Source organism: Camelus ferus, chromosome 11 (assembly GCF_009834535.1).
Source record: "Camelus ferus isolate YT-003-E chromosome 11, BCGSAC_Cfer_1.0, whole genome shotgun sequence".
Taxonomy (NCBI): Eukaryota; Metazoa; Chordata; class Mammalia; order Artiodactyla; family Camelidae; genus Camelus; species Camelus ferus.
The window spans coordinates 63,673,614-63,691,250 of NC_045706.1; the positions used below are offsets into that span (position 1 = coordinate 63,673,614).

General features: G+C 40.4%; 1 long non-coding RNA gene and 1 pseudogene across 1 annotated transcript in view; both read right to left on the minus strand.

The window, feature by feature from the left end:
* Positions 1–17,637, minus strand: part of LOC116667247 — a 175,584-nt gene that overhangs the window by 71,765 nt on the left and 86,182 nt on the right. The gene's annotated exons all lie outside the window — the stretch shown is intronic.
* LOC116667246 lies at positions 11,088–12,051 on the minus strand (annotated as a pseudogene).

Here is a 17,637-nt window from a genome sequence, read left to right on the forward strand (position 1 = left end):
ATCATTTAAATAATGATGTTTCATGGACAAAGCTCAAGGCTGGGGCATAGCAGCAGCCTCCCCTGCCCCTTTGAACTGAGAATTCTGGAAACTTCACCCCTCAGCCTGACGGGCTGACCTTTGTTGATTTTACTTGAAGCTATTATTCTAATTGACTCGGTCCTGGCTGACATCTGGATGTGTTTTATAACAGACTGTTTTCATAATTCCACAAAAAAACTTCTCAGGATTAATATTTGTTTATTTTCATCTTCCACTGGACCTTAAATAAACTGGCAGCCAATTGTAGCAGAACTCCTTACTGAAAGCCATTTTACATAAATAAAGGGGATGGTAAATCCATCAAGACTTAGGTTTTCTGTTGCTTTAAAACCTCTTGCCAATAGAATGGCTATAAAGTCAACCAATAGCAAAATACCTAGGAATATTTGCAGGTTTGCTGGGGTAGAAGCAGTCAGATGTTATGTGGAATCTAAAAAAAAAAAAAAAAAAAAAAAAGAAGAAGAAGAAGAAAAGAAAAAGACAAATGAACATAAATACAAAACAGAAACAGACTCACAGACATAGAATACAAACTTATGGTTGCCAGGTGGGAGGGGAGTGGGAAGGGACAGACTGGGAGTTCAAAATTTGTAGATACTGACAGGCATATGTAGAATAGATAAACAAGATTATACTGTATAGCACAGGGAAATGTAAACAAGATCTTGTGGTAGCTCATGGTGAAAAAAATGCGACAATGAATATATGTATGTTCATGTATAACTTAAAAAATGTGCTCTACACTGGAAATTGACACAACATTGTAAACTGACTATAACTCAATATAACAACAACAACAAAAAAAGATGCAGTCAGATGTATGAACAGGATATGCAGTTACCTTCCTGAGTGAGAAGAGGGACAGCGGGAGGAGGTAAGATTACACACATACACCTGTGGGCTGACAAGCCAGCACACAGGTGGCAAGATATTTTATGGGGATGTTACATGTTTTGTTCTCTCTGTTGTAGGCATTTTTTTCCTGCCCCACCTGAAGATTTTTTCCTTTGTTTTTGAGATCACACTCTAAAAGATATTCAAGACACCCAAATTCAGGGTGTTAATCCAGAGTTTTGTTTTTGAAGACCTAAGATTGTTGAAGGAATTAAGTCAGATCTTCCCAGAGGAAACATGGAGGTATAGATAGAGATAGAGAATAAGGAATTTGATGATGGAAGTGGGGCAGTCCTGGGCTCTGCAGTCCCAGGAGAGCCACTGGTGTAGTTCCAGTCTTAATGGAAAAGTAGGATAAGACTAATGTCCCAGCTCAGGGCAGTCAGGCAGGAGGAGTTCCCTCCTACTCAGTCTTTTATTCTACTCATGTCTTCAGCTGATTGGATGGGACCCACTCACATTAGGGAGGGCAATCTCCTTTACTCAGTCTATCGATTCAAATGTTAACGTCATTCAGGAACACTCCCGTAGACACACCAGAAAAACATTTGACCAAGTATCTGGGCACCTCATGGCTCAGTCCACTTGAAACATAAAATTAACCTTCATAGCCGGTATACCCAAAACGTGAGCTGAAATAGCACAACCCGAGTTCATTTATAGACCTGAGGTATACAAGTAAATCCACGGCCAGACAAACAGCTACTGTGCTGCGGCCACCAAGCAAGCAGGAAGACACAGCAAAGGGAATGTGTTCTCCCCTAACACAGGTAACACTTACAGTCCAGCATCCCATCTCAGGAACATCCTGAGACATGTCAGAGCTTTGCAGAAAAGGTCCTGTTCTATACAGAGATGACCCTTCTATCCCTGGTCTTTTAAGTTCACCCAATTCCCGGTTGGAACTTCCAAGCGAGCCACAAAAAGAAACCGTTCTGAGGCCTTGGCTTCTTCCTACTTTTCTCAGCGCAACTGCTCTGACCTTATCCTTCAGGCTTCTAAGTCCTCCACCCTGCACTCGGGGCGTGTGTTAGCCTTCCCCCCCCCCCCCAGCCTCTCAATGCGATGAGCTCTGACTCACTTTTGGGGCTTTATAAACTTAAGATTCCCTTTGGGCACTAAATTCTTTTTTGTGGCACTTCCTATGTTCTCTGCAAAAGCCTCTCTCCTCTGACCCAAGCCACAGGAGCCCCCAGGCTGTGCAGAGGGTGGGGATTTGGGCCCAAACCAGTAAGCAGGCTTATCCTGAAGATGGACCAAGCATCCTGCCAAATAGTCTCAGAGAATCTGCTTCTAGGGGAAAAGGAGGAAAACACACATACACACACAAAAATCAGAACACTATCTTATTGGTTCTGTTTCTCTGAAGAACCTTGACAAATACACCTATCTATGCCTCTGTACAATTATCTCTGTAGCATAAATTCATGGGAGAGAGATTGCTGGGCAAAAGTATGTATGTTTTCACATTTTTGACACACACTGACAAATTTCCATTCAGAAATTTTGTGTTTGTTACAACATTGCTGCTTCTCAGTGTTGTTATTTTAAGTCAATTCTGTCAAATTGTCCTTTAAGTTTTCTGACTCTTAGATCTTGCTTCTAGAAGCCTCCTCCACCCCCAAATTATACAATTATTCTCCTGGCTTTCCTTCAGATACTTTTATGGTTTTATTATTTTATATCTAATTAATTTGATAAGGATCTAAATGTATTACTGTTGTTGGAATTTTTGTTGTGAGGATTTTGCCAAATAAGTAGTTAGTTGAGCTAATGTACTTTACTGAGTAACAACCCTTGCTACACTGATTTAAACACCAATTTTACTATTTTAGAAAACTTCATGCATATATACATCTATTTCTGGATATGTGTTTCTGCTCCATCTCTCCCCATTGGTCCATCTCCTCTGAGGTTAGTTCAAGGCTGTTCTGATCACTGAAATATCGTGATATGCTTTAATAGCTACACAGCAATTAACAGACAATTACCCTCCTCTTTTCCAGAATTTTCTTGGCTTCCCTGGCATGTTTCACTTCCAGATAAACTTTAGAATCTTTGGTTAAGTTCTGAAATAAAATCATGTTGGGATATTGACTAGGGTTATACTAAGTTTGCAAGTTAATGGAAGGAACTGACATCTCTGCAACACTGAATACATTCATCCTGAAGACTGTTCTGCAGTTTTATTTTTTAAGTGCTATTTTTATGTTATCAGGCTCATGCCATATCCATTAAAGGGATTTGGCAGTTTCTTTTTGCAGCAGTTTCTGGTACAGTTTCAGTAAAATAAACTATCTGTTCCTTAAGTTTCAGCCACATATTATTATTATTCTCTAAATAGTCTGTAATTGCTGTTCTCATTTATCTGTAATATCAAGAGTTGTTTTTAAAAGTATTTTTGAGGTTCCAACGTGTGTCTGCCTACCCTTCTGTCACTTATTTCTAGTAGTGTTCTGTTTGGAAATGCTTTTGAACTTTCCACATGACCTGTGTCCACAATTCTTTAACTTTTCTATAACAATTCTGCAATTGTTGTCTGTGCTCTCCTGCTGTTATCCTCAGTACATGGACTTTTGTGGATCTAACCTCAGCTTCCTGTCTTTGCATTCATCATCTTTACCCCTCTACAATTTTCCTTTTCCTGTGGGATGACTTTTATGTTATGCTTTAATAGCCACCTGGCAATTACCAATCAATGATTTGCTTATGAAAGTTTCTGCAACGCTAATCTGTTCATCATTGCTTCTGTGCCTTTTGGGAGGGGAGGGGTAATTATGTTTTTCACCTTAAAGCTATCAATTTCTTGTCACAGCTTGTCCTCATTCACAACTTCACAGTACTCTTACATTTTATTGAGAATTCAAGTGCAGATTTTCAAATGACTTCTCCTTTTTCTTGGAGGCAGTGTGGTGTTCTAATTCCAAATGAAACCAGGTGTGTGGTGTCTTTATTTTGCTTACTTATCCCTATAAAGGAAGGGCCACACAGCATTGGGAGGGGTCTGTCAGAGACCACTGGCTTCCAATTAGAACCATGCAAGCTGCAAAGAATGGAGAAGTTGCGATTTCCAAGCTCTCGCCTTTTCCAGGTGAGGGTCCAGTAGGGTGTGGAAGGTAGGGGTGGACTAAGAATTGGAGATGGAGGTAACACGAGGTTTCAGCACAGCGCTAAGCAGTTTATTTTTCTTATTTCTTAGGGCACTGTCAAGACTGACCTTGGTAAGAGCAGGACCACCCTGCCCCTGCATTTGAGTTCACATGGACTTCTCTCTCCACCAAGGCAAATACAAGTAGGTGGACAAATCCTGAACCATCTCATCTGGGGCCCCGGATGTTTGGTTCTCCCCTCCTCATAACCCATATGATCTCCCTGTGGCTTTGTGCTCTCATTCCACAGACTTCAAGTCTTCTTGTCTCTTTTTTGAGGATACCAAGCAGATGTTTCCTAAAACACTTTTCCCTTTCCTGTAGATGACTTTAGACATCTGCTCTTTCTCTAAGTCCTCTAGATAACATGTTATTTTCCTTGAGCTGCAGAATCATTCCATGGAAACTTCTTAATGTTTGCTCATACAAGGAAAAAGTGTATCCAGGCTTGGCATCCACCAACAGACACAGGATGTGAATTGCTCTGGGTCACTGCCCTATCCTTCCTCTTGAGTTCAGTGGCCCTCCCTCCGAGGACTGTCTGGAGAGCTGATAAATAGAGCCCTTAGCCCCATTTTCACTTCAGAGCAGTCACTCAGGTGGAGTCAGATCACAGACCTTAGTAAGGCGATGACATCCCCCAGCCATGGACTACCAGGTTCTACAGTTACAGTCAGATGCAGTCTATAGACCTTTTTAGGGTTCACCATTTCCTGAACAAACCATGTGCCTTTGTGAAAGCTGTCACTTTATTCAGGAATGTTCTTCCCCAAACTGCATCTACTTATCAACATTTGGAGCCCAGATGTCATGCCACCTCCTTGGTGGAACTCCTGGATTCCTTTCCTACCTACCACCTGGGAACTGTTATGTATAAAGTCTGACTTAAGTGATCCATGTTTGAAATACAGAGATCCACCTAGCTGTCCACTTGTTCTGCTTTGTAGCTAGCCTGTAATTCATCTTTGTGTTCCAGAGCTGGGACAGGCCACAGAACACGATGGACAAGCAACTCTTGAAGTAAGCATGTTCACAAGGACACTGCAACCACTTCCAGGAGGGTCTTTGCCCTGCTGATTCTTCCAGGAACAGTTTTAACAGTAAGAGCCACATATGAAACTTACTGGCCATGCAAAGGATATCAGATCGTGCACAACATAATGACATAATTATAATATATAAATAACAATCATGCATAGCAATCAGTAACAATAATAGTAACTAATTATAATGGAGAAAACTGATATATGATTATTAATAACTATCATCATGAGAAACATTACTTTGGAAGAGGTTGGCTTCTCTCCAGAGCTGAGTGCCCCAGAGTGGAGACAAGACAGAACAGAGAAAATGGGTGATAGAAAGACATGATTCTCTGTGGGAAAAGGCGAGAGGGGGAGCCTTAAAACAGATCAGCATGGTGTAATCTGCCACCTTTCCACTCTCTTAGCTATTCTCTACCTTTCTCCTGTCTACACCACAACCAGCAGTGGCAATGGTGGTAACTAGCATGGGATGTGAATTAACCAGGAAAAGAGAGCAATTCATCACATCCAGGGTCTCCCTCCAACTCAGCCCAACCCAGTGAGGTGTGGAGAACAGGAAACTGAATCTCAGAGATCTGTCGAGAACTGAGACCCATCCCTTCCTGACCCAAAATGTGGTACCCATTTTCTGTTATTGGCCACTTATAGGGGAAGCCCCAAACAGGAACAAGGCAGCAAATGTGCCCTGTAAACCACAAAAGGAGGCAGTGTGATGACACTGCAGTTCTGTGGATATGCCTCTAGCAGAGCAGCAGATGCATCTGGGGAGTCCTGGTCCAGCTCTCTTCCCCCAAGTTCTTGTTGGCACCCAGAGGACTCAGCCATCATGATGGAAAAGATGGGTGCTATCTCAACGTTAAAACCAGACTGGAACAGCTTGTGTGAAAAAGCTAAGCTGCCTCCCAGAGTCAGAACAGTCAAGGATTACCTTCCTTAGGATCTTCCTTCTCACAAACCTACATACATCTAAGACAGAACGTCTGCTACTCTCTTGAGAGACACTGACTGATTTCTGGTCATACACAGCAAACTCCTGGCCATTCCAAAACTGAACCTATATGTGTGCTTAGCTGCTGAGTTCCCTATAAGAATACCCAGGAATTTGTGTGTGGGAAATTAAGTAGTAATCAAAAATACTGGGAGCACTGGACATAGCTGAGAAGGAGGTTGGGGAGACCATGGGAGACTGAGGGACCTCAGGTCATCTGGTTCAGACTTCGGGTGTGACTGCCCCTCTTCAACATCAGAACCTAATTTGGCAAATTATACCCCTTATGTCTGGGTTTTCTCTCAGAAGCTAGAGACCCAGAGATGGAGAAACTGTGGGGACTCTGAACTCCCACTTCCTCGCTCTCTTGGAAGTCAGGTTCCAGGCATCCTTCTGTAAGAAAGGTCCCTGCAAACCTCTTCCTACTCAGCTCAAATCCCAGGAGTTTATGTGGCTGCCTTTATATTTGCTGTTCTGTTCTTCTTCTTAACTGAATATGGAGTGGGACACTGTTTTTCCAGCTCCTTTGGGGGAATGATACAGGAATTAACAAGAAACAGTTATGTGGACTCCGAAATCTTCACAATCACTTTGGGGGTTGGTCCCTTATGCTGTGGTTCCCATAAGCCCTGATCACCTCCCTCTCCTCTTCCATTCCTGATGGCAAAGATTTTCTGTTGTTTGTTTACTTTTTTTAACTCCTTGATCCTTCTCCTTCCCTGAGACCACTTTCTTCAGGAAAGCCCATCTATCTAGTCTCATATGACTGACAGAAGAGATCATTGTGAGATATCCCAACCCTCCCTCCTCCTTGGTGTGTGAAGTGCATTTGAGGAGTAAAGTCTAGAATCATGGAAGATGGAAGTGTCTGGGTCTCCTCGAAGAGCTAAATATGCAGTCTTCCCATTAAGCCCTGGAAAAGCAGACAACAGACTAGCCAGTGTATCAGTCAGCATAAGACTAAGTTATGCTTCAGTAACACACAACCTCCAAATCTCAGTGGTTTAAAATAACAAGACCTATATCTTCTCATGCCATAAGCCCCCTTGGGGTTAGCAAGGAAGCCCTGCTCCTTGCAGTCACTCAAGAATCCAGCCTGATGGAGCACTCACTATTTCCAAGATTCCAGTCACTGTACAGAGGGCAAGAGTACTACAAAGGATCTCACACAGCAATTAAAAGCTCTGGCTTCGAGAAGAAGCATTACTTCCACTCATAGGTCATTCCCCAGAAGGAACCACACAGCCCCACTCAACCACAAGGGAACTAAAAAGTACAATCCTACCATATGCCCAGAGGGAGCAAAAAGAAGAAAATGTGGCAAACAGCATTAACAATGGCTACATACAGCTGCATCTGCCTCCTATGGTCAGAAGCATCAATCCTCAGACCAGCAAGTACAGCTGCTCAGTGAAAGATTGTGGTGACATTCAAGGGGAGCCACAGTGCTTCTAGCAGACCGGGGAGGCGATAACCACCTTTCACGTTGGAGAAGGGCTTCTAAGAGCCACTGTATAGTTTTAACTTTCTTTTTCATTTTTTCTTAACTTGCAGGCTAATTTTTCTACCTTGAGTTAGGTTCACCACAGAAAATTAGCTGTTAGTAAAAACTGGCACTGATTTTGGAGATGGAAAAAAATTGAGTGTGAATTACACCTTGAAATCACTGACAAATTGTCAGCAGAACTAAACTGATTACTTCCTCCTTTGGGGTGGAGGTCAGTGCTATTCCAGGAGTCAGGCCCTTTGTATAGGGCTGGAAGTTACAGGCAATCACTTCAGAACTCTTCAACTTCTTTTCTTTTCCATTAAACAGGGGGAGGGTTAGATTACATGTCTCTAGGATCTCTTTTGTTCTGAAATGTTGAAAATGTAAATTAAGGAAAATTAATTTTCACTGCTGCTATTGCTAAAAATAATCCCATCTTCTTGGCCAGCACCTTATTCCCCCTGAGCACATGATGTTAGAGTTCCTCGGATTAAGTCCTAGAGCCCATTTTCTCGTTTGGCTCCCTTCCCTGGTGTAAGTTCCTCCTGTCCTGTTTGTGCCCAAGAGCTCCAGATTGATACCTTCAGATATTCAAGTATATGCATTCAGATACCTTCCTTGTATCTCCATCTCTCATAGACATCTAAAAACATCCCAAAGTGATGGCCTCTCTCCCACCCTCAACCTGATGTTCTTTCAGTGTCACCAATCTTAGTAAGCCAGTTGCTTATGCTCAAGACCAAGGAATTATTTTGGACACCTCTTCCTTCATTCTCATCCAGTCGAATCCTTCTATCCAATAATCCTAATCTATCCTACCTCTCAAAGGGTTCAACCCATTCTCTCCTCTCCACCTCCACCGCACCACCCCAGGTTGAGCCAGTGTCATAAATTTCGTAGATGTGTGTGTTCAGTCATCCCCCATGCTGGTCTTAGTGCCTCTGCTTTTACCCCCCAATCCCTACTGGACACAAAAGCTGATGATATTTTAAAGAATAAACTGGATCACACCACTTGCTTAAACTCTTTAGTGGCATCCCCTTTAACTTTGGATTGAGTCCTCAGTCCCACCAGACAACTGTCACCTGCACCTCACACACATCTTCTACCATCTCTTGTCACCCTCCTTCTTGCTTACAAGATTCGTACTCACAATCCTTTTATTGTTTGAAATGTTATCCCTTCCCTTACCCTGCCTCATCACTTTTTCCCATCATGTTCGCTCTGCCTGCCATGTTTTTCCTCCACATCTTGGCCTGACCTTTCCCTGACTCCTCCTCTGCCATTCACCTAATGGTTGTTTCCTCGGGTAGAATTTCTCTGCCACTCATTCTAAGCTAGATCCCCTTTTTGATGGCTCCTTTTATTCATTTACATCATTTATCATACATTTTAATTAGGTTTATTTCAAATTGTTAGTCATGTGCTTTCTCTCTGAAACTGTAAGCTCTGTGAGGGCAAGCATACCTGTTTGCTCATCACTCTGTCCAGCCTCTTTCCACAAAACTGGCAGTATTTGGCACATAATGAGCATCAAGAAATATCTGTATACTAAATGAATAATTCAAATTACCTAACTCTTGGAATATTGTAACAAAGATGACTTCCAAGCTCATTCAACATGTTACCAAAACAAAAGATGCAAGATGACACATGCACAAAGCTATTTTATGACAACACTATATAGAACAGAAAAAGACTGAAATGACACCTGTGCCCATAAGTCAGGGACAAGTTAAATAGCCTACAGTACATTTGCACAATGGAAGAGTATACAGCTCTAAAAAGGCATACGTGTCATCCACATATAATGACAATTTTACCTCTTCTCTTCCAATTTGGATCCCTTTTATTTCTTTTTCTTATCTAATTTCTATGGCTAGGACTTCCAATACTATATTGAATAGAAGTGGTGAGACTGGACATCCTTGTCTTGTCTTAGTGAGAAGGCTTTAAACTTTTCAGCACTGAGTATTATGCTGGCTGTAGGTTTGCCATAAATGGCTTTTATTATGTTCCCTTTATACCCACTTTGGTTACAGTTTACCATAAATAGGTGTTGAATTTTATCAAATGTTTTTTCTGCATCTATTGAGATGATCATGTGATTTTTTTCTTTTCTCTTGTTGATGTGGTGTATCACATTGACTGATTTGTGTATGTTGAACCATCCGTGTGTCCCTGGGATGAACCCAACTTAATCATGGTGTTTGATCTTTTTTATATGTTGTTGGACTCTTTGCTAATATTTTGTTGAGGATTTTTGCTTCTATGTTCATCAATGATATTGGCCTTTAGCTTTCATTTTTGGTAGTGTCTTTGTCTGGCTTTGGTATCAAGGTGATGGTGGATTCATAGAATGGGTTTGGGAGTATTCCCTTCTCTTCAAACTTTTGGAAGAATTTGAGAAGGATTGGTACAAGCTCTTCATTGTATGTTGGATAGAATTCCCCAGTGAAGCCATCTGGTCCTGGACTTTTGTTTGCAGGGAGGTTTTTTAATTCCTGATTCTATTTCACTTCTAGTGATTGGTCTGTTCAAAAATCTATTTCTTCTTGATTCAGTTTTGGTGGGCTGTATGTTTCTAGAAACTTGTCTATTTCTTCTAACTTGTCCAATTTATTGCCATATAGTTGTTCATAGTATTCTCTTATGATTTTTTGTATTTCTGTGGTGTTGGTTGTAATTTTTCCATTTTCATTTCTTATTTTGTTTATTTATGTGTTCTCTCATTTCTTCTTGGTGAGCCTGGCCAGAGGTTTGTCAATTTTGTTTACTCTTTCAAAAAACCAGCTCTTGGCTTGATTGATTTTTTTCTATTGATTTTCAATCTCAATTTTATTTCCTTCCTGATCTTTAATATTTCTTACCTTTGGGTTTTGTTTGTTCTTCTTTTTCTAATTCTTTTAGGTGGTAGGTTAGGTTGTTTCTCTAGGATTGTTCTTGTTTTTTGAGGAAGGCCTGTATCACTATGAACTTCCCTCTTAGGGCTGCTTTTGTTGCATCCCATAGATTTTGTGTGGTTGTGTTTTCACTGTCATTTGTATCAAGGTATTTTTAAATTTTTTTTGATTCCATCATTGACCCATTGGTTTTTGTTTTGTTTTGTTTTGTTTTGTTTTTAGTAGCATGTTGTTTAGTCTCTATGCTGTCATTTTTTTCTCATTTATTTTTCTGTGGTTGATTTCTAGTCTCATGCCACTGTGGTCAGAGAAGATGCTTGGAATAATTTCTATCCTCTTACATTTGTTGAGGCTTTTCTTGTGCCCAAGGATATGGTCTATCCTAGAGAAAGTTCCATGAGCACTTGAAAAGAATGTATATTATGTTTTTAGGGGATGTAATGTCTTAAAAATATCAACCAAGGCCAACTGTTCTATTTTGTCATTTTGTATCTCCATTGCCCTATTGATTTTCTTTCTGGAAGACCTGCCAATTATGTCAGTAGGGTGTTAAAGTCTCCTACTATTATTGTATTCCCATCAGTTTCTATCTTTATGTCTGTTAGTATTTATTTTATATATTTAGGTGCTCCTATATGGGGTACATATATGTTAACAAATATAATATCCTCATTTTGTATTGCTCCTTTGATCATGATATAGTGTCCTTCTGTATATTTCTTTATGGCCTTTGTTTTATTTTTATAGTGAAAAATTTTCATATTTATAATTACTGAGGTAGACTCAATTTAGATGATTCCAATCTTTTTTGACAACATCCAAAGCATCATAGTCAGGAGCCAGTCATACATATGCCTTCTTCTCTCCATCAGGACTGATCAGGGTGTTGAACTTAGCCATGTCAATGTCATAGAGCTTCTTCACAGCCTGTTTGATCTAGTGCTTGTTGACCCTGACATCCATAATGAACACATTTGTGTTGGCTTCTGTCTTCTTCATGGCTGAATTGGTGGTCAGTGGGAATCTGATGATGGCAGAGTGCTCAAGCTTGTTTCTCCTAAGGGCACTCTTCTGAGGATATTTGGGCTGCCTTCTGAACCAAAGTGCTTTGGGCCATCAAAAAGTGGATGACGTCCAGATTTTTTTTTTCTTGTGTGTGGCTGTGGATGCCTTTCAGCACTGCTTTCTTGGCTTTCAAAGCTTTTGCTTTCACTTCAGCTTTGGGTAGGGTGGGGGCTTCCTTCTTCACTTTTGGCGCCATCTTCATGAAAAAGGGCTTTATAGCTTTTATTTTAAAGTCTATTTTTTCTGATATGAGTATTGCTACTCCCTCATTCTTGTCATTTCCATTTGCATGAAGTATCTTTTTCCATCCTCTCACTTTTGACCTATGTGTGTCCTTCACTATGAAGTGTGTCTCTTCTAGGCAGCATGTTGTAGGCTTTTGTTTTAGTATCCAGTCTGCCAATCTGTGTCTTTTGAATAGAGCATATAGTCCATTGACATATATAGTAATTATTGATAGATGTGTGTTTATTGTCATTTTGAACTTTCTTTTCCAGTTGATTTTGTATTGTCATTATATGCAGATGACATGATACTATATATATATAAATCTTAAAGTTTCCACACAAAAATTACTAGAGCTGATAAAAGAATTCAACAAGGTAGCAGGATATAAGATTAACATACAGAAATTATTTGCATTTCTTTACACTAATAATGAAATATAAGAAAAGGAAAGAAACAATCATTTTAAAATTGAATCCAAAAAAATAAAATACTTAGAAATAAATCTGACCAAGGAAATGAAAGATGTATATGTGGAGAACTACAAAACATTGACTAAGGAAATTAAAGATGACTTTAAAAAACGGAAAGATATCCCATGCACTTGGATTGGAAGAATTAATACTATTACAACTGCTGTACTACCCAAAGCAATCTACAGATTTAATAAAATCTCTATCAAATAACCCAAATTTTTCACAGAAATAGAACAAATAACCCTAAAATTTAAAATCACAAAAGACCCAGAATTGTCAAAGCAATACTGAATAAGAAGAATGAAGCTAGAGGAATAACACTCCCAGGCTTCAGACAATACTACAGAGCTACAGTAATCAAAACATCATGGTACTGGTACAAAAACAGACACACGAATCAATGGAACAGAATAGAGGGCCCAGAAATAAACCCACAAACTTTTGGTCAATTAATCTTTCACAAAGGATGCAAGAACATACAATGGAGTAAAGACTCTCAACAAATTGTCTTTTCAGCAAATGGTGTTGGGAAAACTGGACAGCTGGATGTAAATCAATGAAATTAGAAAACTCCCTCACACCATACACAAAAATAAGCTCACAATGGCTTAAAGACTTAAACATAAGACAAGACCCTATAAACCTCATAGAAGAAAACATGGGCAAAACATTATCAGACATAAATCTCAGCAATGTTCTAGAGCAATCTACCCAAGCAATAGAAACAGAAGCAAAAACAAACAAGTGGGACCTAATTAAACTTATAAGCTTTTGCACAGCAAAGGAAACCATAATCAAAACAAATTGACAACCTATAGAACGGGAGAAAATTTTGCAAAAGATGAGACTGACAAGGGCTAACATCCAGAATATATAAACAGCTCATACAACTTAATATGAAGAAAACAAACAACCCAATCCAAAAATGGGCAGAAGACCTAAACAAGCAATTCTCCAATGAAGAGATAAGAATGGCCAATAGGCACATGAAAAAATGCTCAATATCACTAATCATCAGAGAAATGCAAATCAAAACTACAATGAGGTATCACCACACACTAGTCTGAATGGCCATCATTCAAAAGTCCACAAATGATAAATGCTGCAGACGTTTTTGAGAAAAAGGAACCTTCCTACACTGTTGGTGGGAATGTAGTTTGGTGCAGCTGTTAAGGAAAACAGTATGGAGATTCCTCAAAGAACTAAAAATAGATTTACCATATGATCCAGCAATCCCACTCCTGGGCATATATCCAAAGGGAAACTTAATTCAAAAAAACACATGCACCCCAATATTCAAAGCAGCACTATTTACAACAGCCAAGCCATGGAAACAAGCTAAACATCCATCAACAGATGACTGGATAAAGAAGTTGTGGTATATTTATACAATGGAATACTACTCAGCCATAAAAAATAACAAAATAATGCCACTTGCATATGGATGGACCTGGAGAATGTCATTCTAAGTGAAGTAAGCTAGAAAGAGAAAGAAAAATACCATATGATATCGCTCATATGTGGAATCTAAAAAACAAAAAAAAGGCAAAGGAACTTATTTATAAAACAGAAACCAGGGAAAGAGAAGCAAGATGGCGGAGTAGAAGGATGCTTGTAGCTCACCCTCTCCCACAAATACACCAAAACTCACATCTACGGACCGACTAAGCCAACCAGAGTGCCTGCCAAACTCTGACAGAACACTGCCCTCTTTGAAAGACAAGGACACCAAAAATCTGGTAGGAGAAAAGAAAAAAAGAAAGATGAAAAAGCAAAACAGTGCAGGACTGGTCCCACAGGGAAGGAGTGGCAAAGGAGGACTGGCGCTCATTCACTGGGTCTCCCCTCTCCAACGGAGAGGCCAGCAGGATGGAGGGGGATCCTCCAAGGCTCAGATCTGCCCCGAGCACCCCTTGACCAACAGAATTGAGTTAAACAGGCACAAAGGGTCCCCACAACACCCAGCCCAAGGTGCGAGCCAGCAGCTGCGGCCAGGACAGGCTGCACGAGCTGGGTGGAGGACAGGGGTGGCTGCACTGAGGCAGCCCCAGGGGACTGCAGGGTGCTGCATGCTGTGGCTGGGAGGGGATATGGAGCAGAACAACCTCAGTTCTCCATAAATTGTGAAAAAGCAAAGCAACACAGCCCTGGGAGGACTGGTGCCGTAGCTTTTGTCTCCTCAGACCTGCACCACCATTACTGGTGCTTCTAGTGAGAAGAGAGGCAGGGCACGGCCACAGCCACCATCTCCTCCTGTGCACAGCAACTGGGTGGGGCTGGGACCGAGACCTGAATCCACACCCAGGGGCTCCACAACCTCCTAGGCAGGACTGAGACTTGTTTACAGCCTGAGGCAGATAGGATCTTTCTGTCCTGGAACCTCAGAGAACTTGCATGACCAAGACAAACAAAGAGCTGAGATTTGGCATGGAGCAGGGGTGGGGCCATTCCGCAGTATTCCCCGAGCCCACCTTCGGAGTGCTGACCTGATGCGGAACAGACAGCTGCACAGAGCAGCAGAGTGACTGGCTCCGGGAGAGGGTGGGTGGCCACCTGCCTTCCTGGCAGGAACACAGCACCTGACCACACTGCTGGAAGGGGGCATGATCCGCCCACCTGCCATGCCTGAGTGCAGCATCTGACTATGGCATCGGGAGGGGGAGTGACCCACCCGCCCACCGGGTAAGAGCTCAGCACCTGACCCAGTGTTGGGAGGGGGTGTGATCTGCTGGCCGACAGCCACTGGGAGCAGCACAGACAAGGGTGCCAACAGAGGGCCTCTGGAAACAGCAAGCTGAGTTCACGAAACAGAGCAAAGACACAAAGACCTCTCGATGAAATCATTTAGAGCACACCATCTCCAGGAGAACTAGATGCCCAATACTCCGTAAGCCACAGTGCCAGAGAGGTATGAGCAAGATGAAGAAGCAGAGAAACCACTCCCAATTAAAAGATCAAAAGAAATCCCCTGAAAGCATGATCAAGGAAATAGACATTCATGGCTACTAGATCAAGATTTCAAAAAAGGAGTGATCAAAGTGCTGAAGGAACTAAAAGAAATAGTGTTTAGAGATATAAAATATGTCAAAAATGAAATAGAAGCTATAAAGAAGAACTAAGTAGAATTAGTAAACTTATTTGCTGAGATGAGAGCTGACCTGCAGGCTGTACAAACCAGGCTAGACAATGCAGAGGAATGAATAAGTGACCTAGAAGACAGGACAACAGAAAGCACCCAATCAGAACAGCTGAGAGAAATACAAATAAAAAAACAATGAAAACAATATAAGGGACCTATGGGATAATATAAAGCATGCCAATCTACACATAATAGGGGTTCCAGAAGGGGAAGAAAGATCAAAGGGGATTGAAAAGGTTTTTGAAGAAATCATGACTGAAAACATCCCAAACCTAAAGAAGGAATCAGATATCCAAGTACAGGAGGCTCAGAGGGTCCCAAACAGGAAGAACCCAAACAGACCCACACCAAGATGTATTATAATCAAGATGGCCAGAGTCAAGGATAAAGAAATGATCCTAAAGGCAGCAAGAGAAAAGGAAAGAGTGAATTACAAGGGAACCCCCATAAGGCTCTCAGCTGATTTCTCTACACAAACACTACAGGCCAGAAGGGAGTGGCAAGATATATTCAAGGTCCTGAATGAAAAAAAGATGTAGCCTAGGATACTCTATCCAGCAAGGCTATCCTTTAGAATAGAAGGAGAGATAAAGAACTTCACAGACAAGAAAAAACTAAAAGAGTTTAGCAACACTAAACCCATGCTAAAAGAAATATTGACAGGTCTACTCTAAATAGAAGAGAAGCAGGATGCTACAAAAATGAGAAACTCATAACTGGAAAGGAGATAACTGCCATGAATTACAAAAAGAATAAACACAAAATTGTAAAAGAAGACATCTAAATCATTGAAAGTGGGAGAGGGAAGCAAGGAAAGCCATTGTGGAAAACAGTATGGAGAGTCCTCAAAAGACTAGGAATAGACTTACCATATGACCCAGGAATCCTGCTCCTGGGCATATATCCAGAAGGAACCCTACTTCAAAATGACACCTGCACCCCAATGTTCATAGCAGCAGTATTTACAATAGCCAAGACATGGAAGCAACCTGAGTGTCCATCAGTGGATGACTGAATAAAGAAGATGTGGTATATTTATATGATGGAATACTATTCAGCCACAAAAACCGACAACATAGCACCATTTGCAGCAACATGGATGTTCCTGGAGAATGTCATTCTAAGTGGAGTAAGCCAGAGAGAGAAAGAAAAATGCCATCTGACATCACTCATACATGGAATCTAAAAAATAAAATTAAAAAAAAAAAAACATATACAAAACAGAAACAGACTCATAGACATAGAATACAAACTTGTGTTTGCCAAGGGGGCGGGGGGTGGGAAGGGACAGACTGGGATTTTAAAATACAGAATAAACAAGATTATACTGTATAGCATAGGGAAATATATTCTAGACCTAGTGGTAGCTCATAGTGAAAAAAAAGTGACAATGAATATATATATGTTCAGGTATAACTGAAAAATTGTGCTCTACACTAGAATTTGACACAACATTGTAAAATGACTATTATTCATTAAAAAAAGTAAAAATAAATAAATTAATTAAATTAAAAATAAAAATATAAAACAGAAACAGACTCATAGACATAGAAAACAATCTTATGGTTACCAGGGTGGGAAGGAGATGGGAAGGGATAAATTGGGAGTTCAAGATTTGCAAATACTGACTAGTATATATAAAATAAACAAGCCTTTACTGTATAGCACAGGGAACTATATTCAAAACTCGTAGTAGCTTATGGTGAAAAAGAATATTAAAACAAATATATGTATATTCATGTATGTCTGAAGCATTGTGCTGTACCAGAAATTGATACAACATTGTAAACTATCTATACTTCAATTGAAAAAAGTTTTTTTAAAAAAAGGGAACCTTAATTCAAAAAGACACATATACCCCAATATTCAAAGCAGCACTATTTACAATAGCCAAGATATGGAAACAACCTAAATGTCCATCAACAGATGACATGATAAAGAAGTTGTTGTATATTTATATAATGGAATACCTCTCAGCTATAAAAAAAATAAAATAAAATAATGCCATTTGCAGCAACATGGATGAACCTGGAGACTGTCATTCTAAGTGAAGTAAGACAGAAAGAGAAAGAAAAATACCACTTAATATCACTTATATGTGGAATCTTTAAAAAAAAAAAAGACAAACTTATTTATATAACAGAAACAGACTCACAGACATAGAAAACAAACTTATGGTTACCAGGTGGGGAAGAGGGTGGAAAGGGATAAATTGGGATTT